The 6,753-nt window shown below is 39.0% G+C and overlaps 1 non-coding gene across 1 annotated transcript; it reads left to right on the forward strand.

Annotated features, from left to right (window-relative positions):
- Positions 1-1,557: 1,557 nt before the first annotated feature.
- LOC124156671 lies at positions 1,558-1,682 on the forward strand. Its single transcript, XR_006864376.1, has one exon. It is a non-coding gene; the product is annotated as a U5 spliceosomal RNA (small nuclear RNA).
- Positions 1,683-6,753: the final 5,071 nt, after the last annotated feature.

Genomic DNA, 6,753 nt, shown 5'->3' on the forward strand with positions numbered 1-6,753 from the left:
GACTTCTCAAGGGAGGACTTGGTAAAAGTTTTTTAACCTTCGTATGATATTTTAATAAAACTTTTGAATTAAATTTTAAAATTTAATTTAAACTAAATCTTTTTAATTTACACTAAATATTTAAAAAATTAATCTAAAATTTTCATTTAAACTCGAATAAATTTTCTTTGAGTTTTTGAATATTTATCTTCACTTTTACTTGTATTTCTAACGTAATTTTGTCGCCAACTACTGCAAAATCAGCAAAAATGTCTCGGTAATTTTGGCATATTACCTACCTAGAAAATCTGCTGGCATTCAAAGAGTTAAATAGCAGAGGAAAATTGATAGAGACTGGCATTTCTTCAAATTAATACTTTTTTTTTTGTTTCATTTTTGATGATGATGGAATCCCAGCATTTTAAGATTATGTTTATTTTTTCACAGAAACAAAGCTAGGTACCATCTATGTTATCCCTCTAGTGTGAACTATGGGTGAACCAAGGAATTTATTTCGGAGGAAGGGTAGTCATCAATAAATCACCCAAAAATGTGAATTATATAAATTCCTCAAAATTAAATATTTCCTTCGCAGCCCCCGCTCCCCGAGTTTTGGTGTAAAATCAGGAAAAAAGCTTCCGATAGAATAGGTATGGTGATCTTTGCGGCTTCGATAGTGAGCAAAGTAAGCAATGAATGCAGCTGAAAATGTTTTCACCCTTCAAGGGTAATTTCAATACCCAAACTATAAAACAAAAGACAATCGGACTCTCCAAACCAGCGAAATTGAAAATAAAATCCCGTTATTTTCTGAACACACTTCGTTCGTCCTCTAACCTCGTTTCTCACATTTAAGGAGGAGGATCGGCCCTCGGAAGGCAATGAGACCCTGTGAATGCTTAAGATAGGACGGCTAAACGACGTATTCCTGCTCGGAGGAAAAAAAATGACGGCCAATTTGTGGTTCGCAAGCCTTTGAAACGGAAAAGTAGTGTACAGTAGCCGTGACGTTAGGCATCACGTCATAGTTACGATACAAATAATTGTGTTGGTTTGGTGGAAGGGTAGGATTCGTGGCAGCCACTAAAACGGACACCTTTCACAAGCACTCACTCAACTCGAAGGAAACTAACAGGCACCAACACCGCCCGCCACACGCCTTTGAGGCGGCTTATTGCAGGGTAGCATGTAGATTAGGAGAGCAGGATGATGCTGTGACGCCGGGATTTATTTTCCACCCTTTCTTTCTCACCTTTCTCTTGGTGAAAATGACCTTGGCTTGATGCATGTACTTGTAAACAAACCGCCATATTGTTTGTTTAAATAAATGAATAAATTAAAATTAACAATCGTAGTGAGGAGGCAATAATGGTAGTGAGGGACGCGGAAAGAAAAACTAACATAGTCGTGTATTGAGAGAGATAAGAGATAGACGTGTTATAAAAAGGATCGGGAGAAAAGCTAACATAGTGGTGTATTGAAAGAGAGACGTGTTCTAAAAAGATCGGCAGAAAGAAGAAAAGGACGCAAAGAAACAGGAGGCGCCTACGAGGCAGAGAAAGAGAGCGGAGGAAGAGATACGGTAGAACTCAAGTCGATTCGTATAAAAATCTTTCGCCTTTTACCAAAGATTTCCGTGGCGGGAGTTAAGTTGCATCTCGGTTGTATGTATAGACAATTTTTGATTGTGCCCATTGGAACAGAAAGGGAAATTACGCAATATATTTGTTTAATATTAAATTGTAAATTGGACCCAATTAGTTTTCTTTTCGACATTTCGAATATAATTTGTAAAAAGTGATTTTGGTGCATTTTATTTCTTAATTAAGTGTATTTCTGTAACCCAGGGTAACGCAAAATAAGAAGTGGAAGGTGAGTTTCGTTACATACTTTGAATGACAAACATCACTTTTATATACGCTTTTATATATTTATTTGTTTCATTATCTGAAGTTCTTTTGTCGTTTGTTGTATCTGCTTTTTAATTTTTTAGTATTTTGTGTTGAGTTGGCGCCTTGGTTACAGAGAGAAAAACAAGGGATTGTTGTGGAAGAAGCCATATTGATGTGTAAGGGAAAAAGAAAGATAAAATTGTGCCATTGAAGTTTTTCTTTTGTATGATAGCTTTGATTCATTAAGCTGTCGGTCGCCTCCTCCAAATACTATACCATCAAAATAGGATGCTTTAAGGATTGGAAAGGAATGGTTTGCGCAATTGTACTTACTGCGACAGGTAGCATTCGTTGGTGAGTCCGGACGTGGGGTCCGTTTGTCCGGGGTCGATGTAGTGGGGGCACTCGTCGTGGGCCTTACAGCAAGCGTCTTCCGCCGCCAGATACTTCTCCGGCGGGATGACTGCGTCCGCTATATTCCCTTGGCCGCAGTACTTGGTTCCTACGTTCGCACGAGGCGTAACGTGAGGATATAATACCGTATTAGGCTGCATTTTTCAGAAACATTCGCTGTCCGTATTAAAAATTATCCAGAACGCAACAATTCAATTCACTAATTACCGTGGGTCTTTCTGGCGTTTGAAGGATTATTAGCATAATAATGCAATCTACAGTGAAAAATAAATAATGGAAAATACAATCAAAGGGTACGGGAGGAGTGAGTACTGCGAAAAAATAATAAAGAGAAAATAAAGAGAAGTACGTAATACGTATTTGAGCATAAAAACACATCGAACGGTGAAGGAAGAAATACGGGATATTTCATGCGGTATAAAAAAGAATAACGATGTGATTAAAAATGTCGACATTTTCGAGATAAAATTACAAAATTTGTTCATAAGTACACAGGAGAAATAAAAGGTTATAGATATTCCTTCACCCAAATGACAGTCAGGGTTTGTGCGGAGAGAACCGCCAGATCTTTTTATGGAGTAATCCTAGTAATTTATTTTCTTAATGATTTTTTGGGCTCCAAGCATTATAAAATTTTCAGTCCAATGATAAAAATTACACTCAGTCGACCAAGGTTTAGACACAATAGCATTGCATGGTCAGGGTGCAGGATATTTCTCTACTTCACCATGTTATACTTGTGAAGAAGGCAAGAGGGGTGGGGATGACGTCAGGTAGGAGGTAGCGACTGGGAATAGCGAAAAATAGAAAAGACCGTTTGTGGCGAAGGTCAGGCAGCAATGTCGTGGGAAAGAAAAAGTAAACTTAATAAGAGTCGATTTGTGGCTAAAAACATCAAATATAATTTCAATATGTAACACGGAGGTCATACGCTGGATACAACCCGAAAAAACTAACACAAAGCGACCTATGAGTTCTGACTATTTCTTTCGAAAAAAAAACTTCAAATATGGCTTTTGAGTAGTTTATCGGAGTGCGTTGAATGCTTAATGAATTACGAACGTATACCTTCATGAGAATTAAATTCATTTCAGTGATTGTGTTGATCGATGAATCATTCAATTCAATTAAAGGAAAATGAAAAAAATACAATCACAGTCATGGAAAAATACAATTGATTTTATTTTCAGATTTTAGTCGTGATAAAATATGGCTTTGATAGTCATTAAGAGTATTTACTGGTATCGATCACACCTATTTAGTTCCATGCATCAAACATATTTTCCATTATTAGTTATTTTATTAATTTGCTTATATTTATCGGGGCCATATTTGTGGCTGACATTGAATGGGAAGTTGTTCATTGACCCGGGGAAGAGAGAGTATTGACTATATAACAATTCGGATGAATTTTGGAATTCTCAAGTCCACAAATATACCTAATTGAAGGGAAAATTTAGGAGAATTTAATTATGAACTAAGAACTGCAAGTCACTAAATGCCTCGAAAGTTCTAAAAAGGCTCTTCAAATAAACATTTTGAGACACCAGGCTAATTAAATGTAACAATTAAAAACTAAGACATGGTTAGCTTTTTTCAAACAAGACTTTTGAAAATATTTCAAGATTAATATAGTTATCTTAAAAATAAATTCTTGAAAACATTCCTGAGACACCTGCTAGTTAATATCTGTTAAAATTCTGGTGACGAACCTGGATAAATTAATTTGTTCAGATCGAAGGTGCGGGCCATTTGGTCCATATCGAGCTCCTTGCCTTCGTCTGCATAATCTTTGAGCGACGATCCTTCGTCGTAGGCCTCGAACGTTTGGACAACCTCATTGGTGGAGTGGTCACCTCCTATGGAGACGATCGTTGCCGCTAGAGCGAGCCACTGGAGCTGAGCACTCGGAATTTTCATTTCTGCTTAAGTGCGTATCTCTTAACGTCTCAGGCCCCTGAACAAAGATAAATAAAGAACAATGTATTAACTACGTTTACCAAACCTGGGGTCTCATACACAGGGATGCCGACTTACAAAAAATATTGGGGGGCCCAAACCGGGGATCTTGCCCCGGGAAATTTTATAAGTAGTGAGTTTTAAGTTTTTTCAGCATTTTAGAAGAGTCATATGATCAACATTAGAACCCTGATAACACGAATCTCGACATCTGGACACTCCGGGGAAAATCGACAAGCCTGACACATTTTCCTCACACCCATAACAAATTTTTGAGGGGGCTCAGGCCCCCTCAAGCCCTATGGAGTCGGCGCCACTGCTCGTACACAATTGTAACGCAATCTCTGCTTCTTCTCCAGCAGCGTATCCAGTGCGTTTCAATAGTGCTAAAGCTCTTAAACAATATATTGAGGTCACTGCTATCTATAGAATAGGGTAGTTTCCTTCATCAAAGAAAACGAAAAGCATTGATTGCGATTCGTTACCCACCATCATGATATACAAATTATTTGGTTTTAGAAATACCGGTTTAGACGAATGGCAATGGTCAATTTTAACCGCATTTGAAAAAGGCCAGATTGGCGCCCATGCGATGCCACTCCACGTGGCGTCACAGGGACCTAGTTTCTATACGAGTAGATAGGAGTTTTACATCGTCTGAGATTACCAATGCATGCATGAGGCACAGAGCTCAGGAAACATGTCTTAATAATCATCTATTAAAACTGGCTAAGGTCGGAAAGTTTTCTTCGTTTGATAAGGTATTAATAATCCTTATTTAAGCCAAGGGATACCAGCTAGCAGGTTACTCTGCTACCTGATAGCATCCTGCGTCGTAGCAGCGCTCAAAGCCTCACCCCAAGGTCACCTCACACGGCGTCATCGGGAACCAGAATGACGTCACGCGGGGTTTTCATAGCATTCATACTTAGCAGTCGCGTTTTCGTGCGCTTGAAAATTTTCACTTTTCATTCATTCGCGAAAAATAGATATCGTAATTTAAAAATCTAAAAGCGTGAAATTCGTACGCCAGGAGTAATAATCTTTCAATTTAGGCAATAAAAAATAAGAGGAAACCACCCTATTGCAACGTAATCTCTGATACTTCACCAGCAGCGTATCCAGTGCGTTTCAATAGTGCTAAATCTCCAAAACAATATATTAAGAGGTCACTGCCATCTTTATAATTATTCTATCAGTCAGCGTTGGGAGAGTGGTTTCGTTCGAATAGGTTCCCCCCTCTCCTTCTGGCCGTCTCCCCTCTTTTAACATGCGACCTACCTTCCCGGCCCCCGATTTTTGAAACACTGATAACATAAATCGTGCTCTTTTATGACAACCAATAACTTTCCGCGATAAGTGTTTTACCTCCGTATGATTTCAAGAATAGGAACGCGCACAAAATATAAAAAAGAACGAGTCAAAATATGACGCATTTCCGACATAATTTAACTCTGATAATCATGGTTCCGTCACTATTATTTATCGATTTATCAACGAATCAGGAGTTTCTGTATTAGACCGCACCCAAAAAGCGATGATAAGTTTTTACTACAACGGCAAGATTTTGCTTGAATTAGCATAATAGTATTAATATAATTTCCACTCATATATCCAATGATAAAAGTAATAAGGATTACACTCAATAATGAGAAAAGTAGGTATGTCCGCATTACGTTGTATTTTACGCGTCAGTACACATGTAATTGTGCATTTTGTATTTTTGATTATCTTCTATGTATGAAAGTTTAAAAATTGACCGATGGCGAATAAAAAAAACTAGATTCTGACTCTATCTAGTAAATATAATTTTTTTCGGATTCAGCGCACTAATATATGGTACTCCATCAACAGAGCTTGAGTGACATGGTAGAATCTTAAAAATGCAGGCCTGTATTATTAGTACTAGACCCAAACAAGACGAGACAGACTGGAAACTCTAACTGCACAAATCACTAAGCTCGCACGTTTCTGCGTAGAAAAAAAGACCACAAAATTTATGATCCTCCCTTGCTCCCGTCCGTATTCTCTCCAGTGCCTCGCTGCTAGGAAGGCAGAGTTCCCAAGCACCCAGAGAACACACTCCATCCCCACCATGGCCACTATAGAGCGTTCCACATTTAGTTGACAGCAGGGGCGGATCCAGGATTTTTTTCTGGGAGGGGCACAAGCAAGGCCGTATCCAGGATTTTGTTCTGGGTGGGGCACAAGGATACCTCTCAATACAAAACGAATGCAATGATAATGGGACCGTATTAAAAATCTTGCATATTTTTGAGGGTCTGGGGGGGGGGGGGGGGGGCACGTGCCCCCGTGCCCCCCCCCGGATCCGCCTATGGTTGACAGTACGTGCCTTATGGATAACAGTATTGCCAAGCCTCCGCTCCGCTGGCAGGCATCCTGACAGCGTATGCAACCACACATGAGAGAGCGCCAAAATGGTGTAGTTCAAAAAGGAGTTTGGGATCGCACGAAAGACGGCGTAAATTAAGAAATTTTTAGCGTAACT

Source organism: Ischnura elegans, chromosome 3 (genome assembly GCF_921293095.1).
Source record: "Ischnura elegans chromosome 3, ioIscEleg1.1, whole genome shotgun sequence".
NCBI classification, from domain to species: domain Eukaryota; kingdom Metazoa; phylum Arthropoda; class Insecta; order Odonata; family Coenagrionidae; genus Ischnura; species Ischnura elegans.